Source organism: Lactuca sativa, chromosome 5 (genome assembly GCF_002870075.4).
Source record: "Lactuca sativa cultivar Salinas chromosome 5, Lsat_Salinas_v11, whole genome shotgun sequence".
NCBI lineage: Eukaryota > Viridiplantae > Streptophyta > Magnoliopsida > Asterales > Asteraceae > Lactuca > Lactuca sativa.
In genome coordinates, this window is record NC_056627.2 from 367576406 (window position 1) to 367592736 (window position 16331).

Here is a 16331-nt window from a genome sequence, read left to right on the forward strand (position 1 = left end):
TTGAAAATATGTAAAGTTACCTTCATATGCATTACATATAGGGATGAGCATACGATCCGTGGGACCGGACCGGACCGGAAAAAAACTGGGACCGGACCCGGACCGAACCGGATTATTATATTAATGGGCCGGTTTTCGGGTTTGATTTTTATCAATAATCGGGTTTCAGGTTTGGACCGGACCGTACCCGAATTAAAGGATTTAACCCGGACCGGACCGGAAAACCAAAAATTATTTATTTATTTATTTTTTATCGACAAACCGTAAGCAAGAATTACCAAAATAAAAAAAATGTTGTCTAATTGAATTGATTCGGCCTCTCTTGTGATTCACATTATATTGTCAATTTTTTTTTGTTTCGACCTCTTCTCTTGATCGTATTATGTTGTCGATTTTTTTTTCTCGAAAAACCAAAAGTTACTTCCTACTACATTTTTTTTAATAAAAATAGTGCATTTTTTTTAAATAATGCAGTATTTTTTAATAAAAATAATATTGTTAAGTGTAATTTTTTTTTATAAAAATAGTACAGTTTTTTATATAAAAATAGTGATGTTAAGTGCAAATTTTTCATATATAAATAATGTAGGTTTTTTTTTAATAAAATAGTGTGACTTTTACTAACGTTTTTATTTGTTTGCATACACCTCATTTGCACGTATTGTAATTAGAGTCTCGCATCGTATCATTGTATTCATCATCTTTTATGTATTTTTTTAGTTGAATTGTGCAAACAACAAAGATATGAATGATGGATGTTACAAAATAATATTATAATTTGAAATACTATGCTAGAGAGTGACATGACAAACAAAACCTGAAACCGTAAACAACAAGCATATGAAACCTAGTTTGGTACAGGGTTTGACCGAAACCGAAAACAATACTACTAAAGTCTAATTCGGTCAAAAACCTGAAACCCGGTTTAGTACCCGGAACCGGACCGGACCAAACCCGGACCCGGTACACTAAAAAACGGTCCGGTTTTCGGGTAAGGCAATTCACGATTTTCGGTCTTTGGGTTTTCGGTCTTCAGGCCGGTCCAGTCCGGGTTCGGCCCGTTGCTCATCCCTAATTACATACATCCGAACACTTACATTAAGGCAAAACTAAACAAGGAATTTTAAATAATTTATAAAATATCTATTACTAAAATATCTATTAATTATGTAAAAATGCTTATTTAGAGTTTCTGGTTTTTTTGCTTCATGTTGTCTCTTCTTGTCGTCCAGTTTTCTTCTGAATTTTGTTGTACTCATGTTTTCCAGCTTCCCGTTGGTTGTTATTTAATATATTCTTGGGTGATCAAAAAAATGCTAGATGTGAGATTTTTTTTTTTTTTTTAATATTCACTTTTTCCTAAAAAAGAGAACTAGCAATACGTTGGGTTGCAAATAAAAATAATCATCTCTTTGTTTCTTTTAATAATATTCACTTTTTCCTAAAAAGAAAATTAGCATAACGTTGGGTTGCAAATAAAAATAATGATCTCTTGGTTTCTGTGTGGAGCCAAAGTTTCCTCCCCAAACCTCATTCTATTTTTCTCTCAAAGTTTTTACATCAAAAAAATATTTCGTAGTGTTGTAAATTATTGGTGGATGACATAATAATTGTTGTATGGTAAATTTGTCAACATTTCTAACTAATTACAATTATATATTAGTAAAAGACAAAATTGCAAAAATGGTCCTTGTGATATGCCTTTTTTTGTGGTTTTGGTCCAAACCACGAGTTTTTTGGATTCGTGGTCCTTTTGGACTGGTCTGTTTGTGAAAATAGTCCTTGCAGTTAACTCCCGTTAAATACAATCCGTTAACCCCCTCATGTGCCTTCCACGTGAGGGTATTTTTGTCTTTTTACTTCTAGGGACCATTTTTGCATAAGAAAGTCAACGATTTATCCTTCATTTGCATTCCCAAACACCTGGTCAACTCCTCACCTCCTCCTTCTTCCTTCTGCCCCATTAAACCTGCAAAAAAACCTCTTTCCTAATCCAAAGAACCTAATCGAAGCAACAAAGACAAGGATATACGTTAAAGTCAAAATTCATAGTTGTTTTTGAAATCGCAAAGCCATGGGTCCAATAAATGAATGTTCCCCTGTAATGATTAAAATTAACATCACAAATCTCTAACATCAATGTGTTTGAAACTCTGTTGAGTCCTGATAACCGGTGGACTTTAGCTAGGTGGCGGTGAACTTTCAGGTGGGCGAGCATCCGCCATCAAACACCACAACCACCTCCGACATCAAACTACATCGCAACCACCACTTTCATCGAGGCATCAACCACCAACACTTGAAATTTATGCAATCTACAAATAAAACCCATAAATCAGTGCCCTTCACCAACACCTGCAATTCCTGCAATCTACAAATTAAACCAATAAATCAGTGCCCTTAAATTATGAAATTGATGTGCACAAACCTAGAATTAAACATGCTCAAACCCACATAATTTGAAGTCGTCAAGAACAAACACCAAATGTTGAAACAAAGCAAACCTAAAAGACCCATTGATTCTCTAAAGTTCAAAAAAAAATCTTGAATTTGTTTTATAAAATCATTTGTAACAGAACCCCTAAAGAAATAGATTGAAATTTCATCATCGCATCGCCGCCGCCGGAAGAAACAGAAGAACTGGTGGTGGAGGTGTAGAAATAGAGGTGCGATTTTGGCTGGTGGTGATAGAGGTTCAACAATGAGGGAGGAAGGTGGGTTTCTTAGCCAAGCTCCGATAAGTATTCCGATGAGTTTCAATCCTCAAACTTGGCTTCGATGTCTGCAGCGGGTATGAGGTTTCTTTTGCAGGTTTAATGGAGCAGAAGGAAGAAGGAAGAAGGAAGGAGGTGGGGAGTTGACGGGTGTTTAGGAATGTGAATGAGGCGTTGATTTTTTTATGCAAAAATGGTCCCTCAAAGTAAAAAGATAGAAATACCCTCACGTGGAATGCACATGAAGGGTTAACAAATTGTTTTTAACGGGAGTTAACTACAGGGACCATTTTCACAAACAAACCAGTCCAAAAGGACCACGAATCCAAAAAACTCATGGTTTGGACCAAAACCCCAAAAAAATGCATACCACAATGACCATTTTTTCAATTTTGTCTTAGTAAAATTTGTAATATAAATACTTCTCCATCGTAAAGAATGAGATAGACCAAAAAGTTATAAGAGATATAACTTTCATATTCTCTCTAAATATTCTTTCTTCTCAATTAAAGTTTTTATCAAAGTTTACTAGTTTGGTTTGGTTTAAAGTTACATTAATTATGCTTAATTCATAACACGTTATCAACATGAAAACTCTAATCAAGGTTAGTAAACAAGTGGAAATCACATCTATCTTAATCAAGGTATATATTACTTAGTAAAAAACTATTAATTATAAAATCCGTCATCATATTAAAATAATAATAATAAATACATTATAGACTACTAACATTTTTTATTTCTTATACTAACATTTCTCTATGTATTCTAATTTTTATACATACTAACATTTATATTATGCAACTAACTTTTATTTATGCATACTAACATTTAAATTATATTTATTTATACATGTCAATGTTTATTTATATTTTAGATATTCTTCATAATTTTATTTAAACATTTACTAATATTTATTTATGTTTCTAATTGGTAAAATTATACCAAGTAAAGTTATGTATTGATTATAAGTCGTATTAAATGATTTATAAAATACACACACACACACACACACACACACACATATATATATATATATATATATATATATATATATATATATATATATATATATATATATATATATAACGGTTATAAACAGCAAAAACAACGACTATATTTTTTTTACCATAAATAAACATCTTTACCCTGCTTATTTTAACCACAACAAATATTTATCTTTTCTATCAAACAAATCAATTTCCATAAATCAAGCTTCAAGATGATTCATCCTTTTGTGATAATCATGACTATAATAGTCATGTTACTTTTCATCCCAATCCTTAACATCGAAGATAATATGGAATTTCATCTACTTTTAGGCTTGTATGCAATGTTAGCTTTACCGCTTCTTTTTTGTGTAATATTTATTAAAATAAATGGATTTTAATTTTTATTTTTATTTTGTTTAAAATTTATAGTTACATTATGTCCAACATTGCAAAACTCGAGTTTGCAGCACTTGAAGTTAGTGGGAAAAGCTATGTGTCATGGATGATAGATGTAAAAATGCGTCTTGAGTCCATGGGAATCTCAAATGCTATATGAATTCAATAATTTTTTGGCACAAGACAAAGCAAAAGCATAAGTTTTCCTTTGTAAGCATATTGATGAAATGTTGATATTTAAATATCTTGATGTTACTGATCCAAGTATTCTCTGGAATCTTTTGAAAGAAAGATTTGATCATCAAAAGGTAGTTATACTTCCAAATGCTAGATATGAAGGAGAAAACTGAGGTTTCAAGACTTCAAGAAAGTAAATGAATACAACTCAGCTTTGTTCAGAATATGTTCACAACTCAATTATTGTGGACAAGAAGTTACTGATGAAGATATGTTGGATAAAACTTACTCCACATTTCATGCAACAAACATTACCTTGATGCAACAATATCGAATGCAAAAGTTCACAACATATTCTGAACTGAATGCATGCTCGTTGCAGAGCAAAACAATGAACTCTTGATGAAAAACCATGAATCTCGTCGAACAGGATCAGTAGCACTTCCTAAAGCAAATGGTACAATTATTGATGGTCATCGAAACAATACACGTGGACGAGGGCATGTCCGTGGTCAAGGACAAGGTCGTGGCTATTTTAATCGAAACCAAATCCATAATCAGAACCATAATTCTGGTCGTGGACAAGGTAATAATCATGGTCGTGGCCAGAAAAGGAATAATTACCAATATTCACAAAGATACAATGTCCATACACAAGATAAGGCCAAAGTGGCAAGGCATGACACCGGGATATCACAAAAATCTGATGGTTCATGTTATAGATGTGGTAGCACATGCCATTGGTCAAGGACCTGTCGCACACCTGCACATCTTTGTCAACTTTATTAAGATTCCATTAAAGGAAAAGGAAAAGAAGCAAACCTCATTGATAATGTTGAATTCACTCTGCTAAATGTTGCCAATTTTTGCAATGACATGGAAGACATAAACTAAAAAAAATATTATTGTTCTAGTAAAACTGTTTTTCCTTCATTTGTTTTTCATGTAATGTCTTTCCTACAATAAATGAACTTTCTTTTTAATAATAATTATGATTATGTTTATTCACTTATTATTCCTTTCATATGTGAATTTTAATATGAGTCCAACTGGAGCACAACACCAAGAAAAGATTGGAGATCTTTGTATAGAAGATAGTGGTAGTACACATACTATTCTAAAATCAAAGAAATAATTTTCAAAATTAGTACCAACAAAAACAATCATGCATACAATATCAGGTCCTGCAGACTTGATAAAGGGAACCGGGAAAGCCCATTTTATATTACCAAATCGTACAAGATTTTGTATAGAAAATGCCTTATTTCTCCAAAGTTTAATAGAAACTTACTAAGTTTCAATGACATATATTTCAAAGGATATGACACAAAAAGTCTGACCATTGAAAATAAGAAATATATGTATATTATAGACAAAAACCATGTGCTTGAAAAACTACCAACACTTGATTATGGTCTGCATTATACATATATACATATGATTGGATCAAATATGGTAATCGAAGGAAAACATTGTGATCCTGGGACATTCAGTTTATGGCATGATAGGTTGGGTCACCTAGGATTAACAATGATGTGAAGGATAATTGAGAATACGCATGGGCATCTATTGAAGTACCAAAAGTTCCCTCAATCCAATAGCATAAAACCATGTACATCTTGTTCCTTTGGAAAGTTAATTATAAAACACTCTCCATTGAAAGTTGAAAGGGAGCCACCTAGATTTCTAGAAAGAATTCAAGGTGATATATGTGGACCTATTCACCCACTATCTGGACCATTTAGATACTTTATGGTCTTAATGGATGCATCCAACAAATGGTCTCATGCTTGCCTATTATTAACTCGTAATATGGCATTTGCAAAGTTTCTTGCCCAAATTATTAAATTAAGGGCACATTTCCCTAATTATACTATCAAAAGAGTAAGACTTGATAATTCCGGTGAATTTACTTCACAAGCATTTAATGACCATTATATGTCTGTAGGAATTGTTGTTGAGCATCCAGTTACTCATGTACACACACAAAATGGTTTAGCTGAATCACTGATTAAACGTCTCCAGCTAATAGCCAGACCATTGATAATGAGGACCAAACTTCTTGTTTCTGTTTGGGGCCATGCAATCTTACATACTGGATCATTGATACGCATGAGACCAAGTTCATATCATGTATATTCTCCACAACAACTTGCTTTTGGTCAAGAGCCAAATATATCCCATTTGAGAATTTTTGGGTGTGCAGTATATGTCCCTATTGCATCACCTCAATGGACAAAAATGGGTCATCAAAGAAGGTTGGGAATATATGTTGGTTATGAGTAAATCTCTATTATAAGATACCTTGAACCATTAATAGGTGATATTTTCACAGCATGCCTAGCAGATTGCCAATTTGATGAGGCAAATTTCCCATCATTAGGTAGAGAAAAGAAGATTTTGGAAAAGGATGTGTCATGACATGAGCCTTCTTTATCATATCTTGACCCTCGCACAAAGCAATGTGACATGGAAGTTCAAAAGAGAATGCATTTCCAAGAAATGGAAAATCAATTACCTGATGCATTTACTGACACAAAAAGGGTGACTAAATCATATATACCAACTGTCAATGTTCCAGCTCGAATTGAAATTTCACATGGACAATCTGATGATAAAGTCACTCAAGAGTCTAAAACACGCCTGAAGCATGGAAGGCCATTTGGTTCTAAGGATAAGAACCCACAAAAAAGAAGAGGAGCAGAAAGTGCACTAGATCATGAAGAAAGTGTTCCTGGAGAAACACGAATTATTCAAATTCCCCCAAAAAAGGAGGATGATGAACAAAATTATGGTCAGACAAATAGAATATGTGACAAAAATGAAACTGACAATATATGTGCAATATTTTCTTATTTAGTTGCATGTGATATTATGAATGATGATCCCAAAATACAATCAGTCATTGAATGTCAAATAAGAAATGATTGGGCTAAATGGATTGAAGCTATGCAAGTTGAATTAAATTCTCTTAACAAGAGAAAGGTTTTTGGGAACACGATCCTCACACCTGAAGTTGTGAAACCATTAGGATACAGATGGATCTTCATACGAAAAAGAAATGAGAAAGACAAAATTGTAAGATACAAGTTCAAGCTTGTTGCTCAAGGTTTCTCTCAAAGACCTGGAATTGATTATTAAGAAACTTATTCACCAGTAATGGATGCAACCACTTTCAGATATTTAATCAGCTTGGCAGTATCAAATTTAGGGATGCGTCTTATGGATGTTGTTACAGCTTACTTGTATGGATCACTTGATAGTGATATCTACATGAAAATCCCTAAAGGATTTAAAATGCATGAAGCATTAAATGCGAAACCCAAAGAAATGTATTCTATAAAATTACAAATATCTTTGTATGGGTTAAAGCAATCAGGGCATATGTGGTACTATCGTTTAATTGATTACTGTTGGATAAGGTTTCTAAGTCCATAACAATATTTAGTATGTACTTCACCCGGTTTTGCATGGTCCATTTGGGTTGCATGACATCATAATAATTGGATAGACAAAATGAGAAAATGACACTTATGGTTTGTTAATATATTATAAGTTCTAATATATTATTTAATTAATATTGATCAAGAATTAATTTGGAATTAGTTTTGTGATCAAAAAGAGACTAATTAAATATATGGGGATTGATTTGTAAATCATTCATTCTTATGTAGTGGGCTTATGGTTCATGATTCACTAGATTGGGCTAGGACCCATTGGGTGCTCCATGGATGCTCCATAGAGGTTAAAACCCATGGATCATGGAGGAAATGAAAAGTCATGCACATTAGGGTTTACATGGTGTAACCTACATGTGGCACACTATATGAAGAGCCCCATGGCAAGCAAAATCAGCACTAAGACAAGAACAAGGAGGGCTAGCCGATTTTTGTGATCAATTGTTTCTTCTCTCAAGTTATTCCAAGAGTTATGGTGTTGTGTGAAACATTTGAGGCATCACATTTGGGGTGCTAGGCTCACAAGGTCTTGAAGGAATCCAAGCTACAAGAAAGGTATGTCATTCTACTAGTTTTATATTACAAGTACCCCATGCCATGCTAGTTAGGATGAGAACCTTGGAAAATGAAATTTGCATGAATATTAGAGAAAACATAGATCCAAGGTTTCTAGGGTTTCATGTACACCATAAGAGTGTTACAATGCTTAAAACCCATCAGTGGTATCAGAGCCTTGACTTTTTTTCTTTGTAATTGATGCAAGTTGCTTGAAAAAATCAAGAATTCTGCAATCTGAATAGTGAACTCGCCGAGTCCATGGGGGGACTCGACAAGTCCATGTGAAAATACATCCTACTCGTCGAGTAGGTTCTTGCACTCGGCGAGTGGGAGCCCCTGTGTGCAGAATTTCGAGTTTTGCTGCTGGAAATGGACTAGAATCATTACCAAAAGTCATTTCTTTAAAGAGTCATTAAAGAACCATAGGTTACATAAAATGAAGAGTTTTCATTTTAATAAACCATTAAACTCATAAGTTATGAATATGAAAGGTTTTGAATAGTTTCAAAACTTGCCCTCAAGTTTTGGAATTTATAAAGTCACTTTAGAAAACTTTAATTCCATACCATAGAGTTTTAAAAGTTCTCCTTCAACCCTTATACTTTATAATATTATAAGTTAATATATATATATATATATATATATATATATATATATATATATGTGTGTGTGTGTGTAAGAGCAAGTCAGTTTTACCGTTAGTAGGCCTCATTCACGAAGCCGGTCTATAAGGGGGTATAAGGTTGTTGCCTATAAAATGGCAGCTTAATGGGTGTCCACTCTCACCTACCGCTTCCTTGACTGGTGGAGGGTCGTTAGCCGAACGGGTAGGACAAGGACTATAATTCTCATTAAAAGTATAATGATAAATATAAGGTAACTAAACCTTTTTTTTAATTCCCATTCTTATTTACTTTAGGAAAATGATTGGTGCTAACCCATGAAATTACATTTTGTACCTTACCAAGTCGTTGGTGGAGCGTGTGCGGGTAACCGACACACTAACATGGATTAGTAAGAGTAGCAAAGGGTAACTTAATCTTTATCATAGATCGGTGGAGCGTGTGTGGGTAACCGGCACATTGATTAGGTGATAAAGATTAAGGGTACCAAGTTAATTTGCATGGTTATTCACACCTTGTTTTTGATCCTCGGCATCCCATTCACAAACTTGAGAGGGGGCATGTGACATCCCCATTTTCACGGTCAAAAAAGACCAATTTTGTTTATGCTTTATAAAAATCAGAGTACCTCTTTTAATAAAAATGTTGTGGAATTTGTTCCTTGTAAAACATGATAAATACGTTATCAAAAAATTTCCGAAGAAAAGTATTTTTATTCATTTTAAAACATTTGGGAGGTCATCATCAATACAGTAACATAAGCTTAAACAGAACCTACATTCATTATCACTAGTGATTTATATCTCCTTAATCTCTCAGTGTAATGTGACTTCATATCAACACCTGTGATATAAATAAACTAAGTGGGTCAGGATGGGAAACCTGGTGAGTACATAGGGTTTTCAACCCACAATAATATAATTATTATGTTAAACATCAAGCAATCAACCCAATTACCCATCCCCATTATCTTCTTTACTCTTAAGGATCTACCCTAAGATTCAACTATTCCTCGTTCTTTCATTCCTAAGGAGTATCCTCAGGAATTGGCACTAAGTCTGCATAGTCGCCAGGGTTTATCTCGTTTATTGACAGTATAGTTTTCGAGAGTCCATTCGCAATACCTGTTAATGGGTTCTTAGAGTACATTGGGTGAACAAATCGTTCACAACACCTACAGGTTGTGAGCCTGCTAGTGTTCCACTAGACTGTCTAGAATAGTCCGTGGTTGTCATCCATACTCTGCTAGATGACGGTGTCATCGCTTGGGTCATCGTTTGGCTCATCGTTTTTGGCTCATCGCTTTGGCTCATTACTTAGGTCATCGCTTCGCACCATATTTTATCACTCATATATCCTCGCTCATCATTCATCTCATCTTTCATCTGTGACATCCCCATTTTCACGGTCAGAAAAGACCGATTTTGTTTATGCTTTGTTTAAAAATCAGAGTAATATTTTAAATAAAAGTGTTGCGGAATTTATCCCAAAACAAAATATGATAAAGATTTATCAAAAGCATTTTCGTAGAAATGTATTTCATTTAAAAAGACTCGAGATGTCATGTTCGATACAGATCATAAGCATAAACAATACAACATAGGCCTTACTACATTATTTTGTATTTACAGGCCTAAAATCCATTAATCTCTCATCCCAAGACATCACATCTATGCTCATGCGCCACTACCTGTTATACAAGAAACTGAGTGGGTCAGGCTTGGGAGTCTGGTGAGCACATAGGGTTTTCAACCCACAATAAATAAGTTATTAGCTTTATCAAACCAAACAAACCCGATTACCCGTTCCCGTTATCCTCACTTTACGTCCCTAAAACATCTAACACAAGGGACCTAGTCTAAGGACTATCATCGGGATGGACACTATTGCTAAGGGGATTCCTCAGCAATAAATGTCCTTAAGGCAACCATATGGGGGATGGAGTACATCTGGTGAGCACACAGTTCAAATAAACACAAAGTTCAAATAAACAACTACAGGTTGCGAGCCTGCTAGTGTTCCACTGGACTGTCTAGAATAGTCCGTGGTCGTCATCTATACTCCGCTAGATGACTTGATCATCAATAACATCTATAACGAGGCCTCTCATTATTTTATTTTGTCACACTGCAACTATTACATCTACCCATGTTTTATCCAACACATTTTGTAGATATAAAATACATATACAGTTTAAATCATTGAAAACATGTATAAAACGTTCATCCAATATAGATAGCAAGTATTCAGATAATATGCACACATAACACGTAATTTATATAAAATACTTCATATCTATGTGTAAGCTGAAAGTAACTATGCACTCACTTGATTAGGTGGTGACTCGGTACTTGAACAGCACTTCGTTATCTTAAAACAATTTTTTTTCCTTGACCAAAACCTAGTATTAATACCACTAGAGTTTAGTTTTAACGTTAATCGCGACTAATTAATAGTCTAGCTATTATTACTATTATATAAGCGTTAAATAACACTCAATATAACTCATAATAATAGCCCAATTAATTATTTTAAGGTCCTAATAATGTTACTATAATTAAATAAAAGCTATATTAAATATAGTATAGGCGTAACTCACTTACAGCGAGTTTTTATTAAAAATCGGGCTTCGCTGGAGCAGCGTTTCCGAGCCGAAAGCTTTTCTTCTCGGAGCCGTCGGGCGCTCCGAGGCTTTCTTCTCGTGATAGGGAGGTTCCCTAGACTTGGGAGGGGTTTAGGGAGGTTAGAGAGAAGTTAGAGAGAGAAAGAAAGGTTTGAAGGTGTGAGGAAATTATGAAGAGTTCATCTCTTATTTATAGAATTGTATAGTAAAGTAGTCTCCAAGCTTCGTCCGTAACTTTTGCATACGAGCTCCGTTTTTGTCTGTATTTTTACTGTTGAGTTCCTTTTAATGAGATCTTCAACTCTCATTTAGACCTCGTTGGCTAATTCTCATTCTATCTTGGATTTACAAAACTGTATCGAATTCGCCGCGCTCGAAAAGTAGAGACTAAGCTTCGTCCATAACTTTCGCATACGAGCTCTATTTTTGTCTATCTTTTTACCATTGAGTTCCTATTAATGAGATATTCAACTCTCATTTAGACCTCGTTGGCTAATTCTCATTTTATCTCGGATTTACAAAACTGTATCGAATTCGCCGCGCTCGAAAAGTATGGACTAAGTTTCATCCATATCTTTCGCATACGAGCTCTATTATCGGCGTTCTTTATATCCACGCGTTGGTATTTACGAGTACTAAAACTTTCGTTTAGATCCCGTCGGCTAATTCTCACTCTATCTCAGATTTACAAAACTGTATCGAATTCGCAACGCTCGAAGAGTAGGGACTAAGCATCGTCCATATCTTTCGCATACGAGCTCCATTTTCGACTGTCTTTTTATCGCTTAACTCCTATTAACGATATCTTTATTTATCATTTAGATTATTTTGGCTAAAAATCGACCGATCTAAAATTTAGATTTCGGGTTGTGCACTGCTACGCTAAATCTTAGAAAAATCATAACTTCCTCATACGAAGTCAGATTTGGATGTTCTTTTTATGCACACTATCGGTTTAACATATACTAAGACATTCATTTAGATCGCTAAGGCTAAATCTCGCTCTATTATAAATTCACTATTTACGCCTCTCGGTATCGTGTCGGTTCAGTCGCGAAACTTCGACGGGTCATAACTTCTTCGTTATAACTCGGATTTCGACGCTCTTTGTATGTACGGAAACCTTGTAACATATACTAAAACTTGGTTGAGGTTATTTATTCTTAATAATCTTTTGTCGAAAAGTCGTTTTCGACCCTTATTGCCTCTAAATTGACTAGCCCGGATATACGGGCGTTACATCATCGCTCATCATTTATCTCATCTTTCATCGCTCATCATTTATCTCACCTCTAATCTACCCATGTTTTACCCCAACACATTTTGTAGATATAAAATACATATACAGTTTAGATCATTTAAAACATGTATAAAACGTTTCATCCAGCATAGACCGCAAGTATTCAGACAGTATACACACATAGCACATAATTTATATAAAATACTTCATATCTATGTGTAAGATGAAAGTAACTATGCACTCACTTGGTAAAGTGGTGATTCTGAACTCAGACAGCGCTTCGTTACTCTTAAAACAATTTCCTTCGACAAAACCTAGTATCAATACCGCTAGGGTTTAGTCTAACGTTAACCGCGACTAATTAATAGTCTAGCTATTATTACTACTATATAAGCATTAAACAACACTCTTATATAACTCATAATAATAGCCAAAATAATTATTTTAAGGTCCTAATAATGTTTCTATAATTAATTAGAAGCTATATTAAAAGTAGCATAGGCATAGCTCACCTACAGTGGGTTTTTATTAAAAAAACTGGGTTTCGCTGGAGCAGCGTTTCCGAGCCGAAAGTTTTTCTTCTCGGAGCCTTCGGGCGCTCCGGGGCTTTCTTTTCGTGCTAGGGAGGTTCCCTAGACTTGGGAGGGGTTTAAGGAGGCTAGAGAGAAATTAGAGAGAGAAAGAAAGGTAATGGTGTGAAGAAATTATGAAGGATTCATCCTTTATTTATAGGGATTTTATCGTAGAGTAGCCCCTAAGTTTCGTCCGTATCTTCCGCATACGAGCTCCATTTTCTACGTTCTTTATATCCACGCGTTGGTATTTACGAGTACTACAACTTTCATTTAGACCTTTTCGGCTAATTCTCATTCTATCTCCGATTTGCAAAACTGTATCGAATTTATCGCGCTCGAAGAGTAGGGACTAAGTTTCGTCCATATCTTTCGCATACGAGCTCTATTATCGACGTTCTTTATATCCACGGATTGGTATTTACGAGTACTACAACTTTCATTTAAATCATGTCGGCTAATTCTCACTCTATCTCAGATTTACAAAACTGTATCGAATTCGCCGCACTCGAAAAGTAGGGACTAAGCTTTGTCCATATCTTTCGCATACGAGCTCCGTTTTCAACTGTCATTTTATCGTTAACTCCTATTAACGATATCTTCATTTCTTGTTTAGATTATTTTGTCTAAAAATCGACCGATCAAAAATTCAAATTTCGGGTTGTGCACTACTATGCTAAATCTTAGAATAATCATAACTTACTCATACGAAGTTAGATTTGGACGTTCTTTTTATGTACAATTTTGGTTTAACATATACTACGAATTTCGTTTAGATTGCTAAGGCTAAAAAGTATTTTATCATAAATTCACTTTTTATGATTTTCAATGTCGTGCCGGTTTAGCAGTAAAACTTCGACGGGTCATAACTTCTTTGTTATAACTCGGGTTTCAACGTTCTTTATATGTACGTAACCCTTGTGACATACACTATAACTTGGTCAAGATTATTTATTCTAAATTATCTTATATAAAAAAAAATGTCATTTTTGATGTTCATTGTCTCTAAATGACTACCCGAATCTGCGGGCGTTACAGGACAATCAAGATTTAAACATGTCATTGAAAAGTTCAGTGAATCTCAAAAGAATCTAGGAGTTTCAATCGAATTAAAACCTAATAATTTATTTCATTTTTCATGGTGGAAATTGGTGAATCGTCATTCACATACCTTCAAATATTTTATAACTTGGATTACGACATCCTTCTTCCAAGTTGTACAGTATTGTGTTGGGTCCTATCCTTAATATTAAATTTGGGTGTCTTATTAAGGATTCTATATCTAATCTAAACTTGTCTTTCTTCTTTTCAGATGTCTTCCAACAATGTTGCTTCTAGATCAAACCCTACCGGCTCCTTCTCTCTCATGAACCTTTGTGGGAGAGTCATCTTTGATGGTTCAAACTTTAATGATTGGATCAAGAACATCAGGATGGTCATGCGTTACGAGGACAAGGAATATATTCTCGACAAGGAGCTGAAAGAAATTGATGAGCCTACTGCTACTCCAGAGGAGATCACTAACTTTAGGGCACATGAGAGAGATGCTACCAAGGTGGCATGTATCATGTTGGCCACAATGACAGCTGAACTCCAGAAGTCCTATGAGGACTTTTACCCTTTTAAGATGCACATGGACTTGATGGACCGCTACCATCAGAGTGCTCATCAAGAGAGGTATGAAATCATCTCTTCCATGATAACAACCCAAATGAAGGATGGTGACTCCATCACGGGGGAAGTGCAGAAAATGAAAAGGTTTGTGGACCGTTTGCTGAAGTTGAATGTGAACTTCCCCAAGGAGTTGGGTATTGATATCATACTACACTCCTTACCTACTTTTTATGATCAGTTCCGAATGACCTATCACATGAACAAGGAGGAGGTCACACTCAGCAAGCTTCAAGGGCTTTTGAAGACCGCTGAAATCGGTCTCAAAGGTAAATCGGTTGTTACTGCTTCTACTCCTAACACCGCCCATGTTCTGGCAATCGGGCAAAGTAGAGGGAGGAAGAGGAAGACCCCTTCGAAGGGTACCAAGGGAAAGTCTCTTGATGGCTCCTCTTCAAGTGGAACCAAAGGTGGTTCTATCACTCCTTCTTCGAACCCAAAGGAAGCTCAATGCTTCCATTGTCAAGAAAAGGGGCACTGGAAATGAAACTGCCCCAAGTACCTGCAAGATGTTAAGGATGGGAAAGTCAAACCTACCCATACATGTATTTACACTATATTGTCTAATAACTCACCGCATGCTAATTTTTGGGTCCTTGATACAGGTTGTGGTATTCATATAAGTTCTTATTTGCAGGGCCTAAGAAGAAGTGAGGATGTGGAGCACAGAAAGATAAACTTGATCATGGGGAATAGGAAAGCGTCACCTGTCACCAAGATTGAAGTTTATTCTTTGTTGCTAAGTAGTGGGTTAGTGTTAGATTTGAATAAGTGTTGTTACTCGTCTGAAATGGCAAGAAATATTATTTCTTTTCACGGTTTGTACAAACAAGGGTTTACTTTTTCATTTGATAATGAATGTGGTGGTATTAATGCTTTTTATAATAACGTTCTTTATTTTAAAGCATTACCTTGTGATGGTGTATATGAAACTGTGTCGGTTGTAGATAACTTAGGAAATAATGTATTTTATATCGATTCTCCCCACTAGTTTGGATAAAGCATCTTTGTGGAATTGTCGTCTTGGACATGTTAACAAGAAGCGCACAGACCAAATCTAGAAGGCTAGAGTCTTAGAGTCATTTGACTTAAGGTCAGATGATAGTTTCAAGTCTTGTTTACTTGGAAAAATGAAAAAGTCACCCTTCATTGGTTCTTGTGCTAGGGGTGAAGGTTTGTTGGACCTCGTACACACAGATGTGTGTGGACCCTTCAGAACCGCCACTAGGGATGCTAATCGCTTCTATGTGACTTTTACTGATGATTACAGTAGATATGGTTATGTCTACTTAATCAAGCATAAGTCA